General features: G+C 36.6%; 1 non-coding gene across 1 annotated transcript; it reads left to right on the top strand.

Annotated features, from left to right (window-relative positions):
• The first annotated feature begins 973 nt into the window (after positions 1–973).
• LOC115279539 lies at positions 974–1,079 on the top strand. Its single transcript, XR_003903499.1, has one exon. It is a non-coding gene; the product is annotated as a U6 spliceosomal RNA (small nuclear RNA).
• Positions 1,080–1,282: the final 203 nt, after the last annotated feature.

Raw genomic sequence — 1,282 nt, forward strand, 5'->3', positions numbered from 1 at the left:
TGTGAGATGGCAAATCCTTTATTTACCCAGTAATGGTATAAGGCCTAATATCTCTGTTTTTCCTGAGCTCCTCTGTGAGTGGTTGTATGTCCTGAATGAGTGTGCCAAATGAATGTCCCTGAAAGAGGGTATGACAAATGTGATGTCATGCCTGGGCTCCCAGACAAAGTTGAAGGAAGTTAAGTTCTTCTTGCAAAGATTACGTGATGTCAAGGCTTTGAGTTACCCCATGGGCAGACAGGTGAGGATGTGCAGTATCTCTTCAGAGCTGAAAGAAAACTTCAGCTATGAGATTGTTGAAAGAACACTGAACAGAACATATTAGCCAAATCTAATATGAGATTTTTAGAGAGATTACCAGCTGCTGATTAGATAGAGCCCAAAATTTCAATAATATTGTGCATGGAGGTTTCAATGGGTGCCACAGTATTAAGGTTGCAATAATCTACTTTGAAGAGCCACTTTTTTTTCCTCTATGTTTAAGAACAGGCTAATGGACTGAGTGAAGAGACAGTGAGGATTATTAGCTTTAAAAAATAGCTTAAAAATTGAATGGCAGGTTTTAATCCTTGAAATCTCTGTTTTAACTTACATTGAGTCATAACATGTTAACTGAGGTAAGGTCTATAGGGTCCTATTTTATCAAGACAACTTGAAAATTCCAAAGACCAATTTAATTTTAACTTACTACTCATTGGGTAACAGTAATGCCCATTCTGATCTATTTCAGTGTAATGGATTCTATGGTCATGCAGAATTCAGGCAAGGCGATAGATTTGATGGTTAAGCTGAGGAGCATCTGTAATTTATTTTATATTTTATAAGTTTTTTAAGAGTATAGGGAATATCTTGCATAATATGTGGAATCTCCTGGGATGTCTGTAATTTGAGCCAAGACCATAAAGATTAAAACCATGAAGATTTGCCGGTGGGTTCCTTTTGCAGATATTAAAGCTAATTCCAAAGTTGTTGAGTGCTTGCTTCAGTAGCACATATATTAAATTGGAACAATACAGAGAAGAGTGGCATGCCCCCTGCACGTGGATGACACACAAATTCACGAAGCCTTCCATATTAAAAAGGAAGAAAAATAGCAAAGCTGTTGAGACACAAAAGTCAGTCAGTGCCCCTTTATGTTATGTTCTATTACTTTAGTAAACTGGATTGGGTCAAAATGTGGACCTCTGTTTCAGAAATTTTTGTTCTTTCCTTCTCTGTACCCACGTTTCTATTTTTCTCTTATCCTTCCATTTTTTTTAATTGTTGTTATGATATACTTCAG

The sequence above is a fragment of the Suricata suricatta genome, chromosome 15, assembly GCF_006229205.1.
Source record: "Suricata suricatta isolate VVHF042 chromosome 15, meerkat_22Aug2017_6uvM2_HiC, whole genome shotgun sequence".
Lineage (NCBI taxonomy): Eukaryota > Metazoa > Chordata > Mammalia > Carnivora > Herpestidae > Suricata > Suricata suricatta.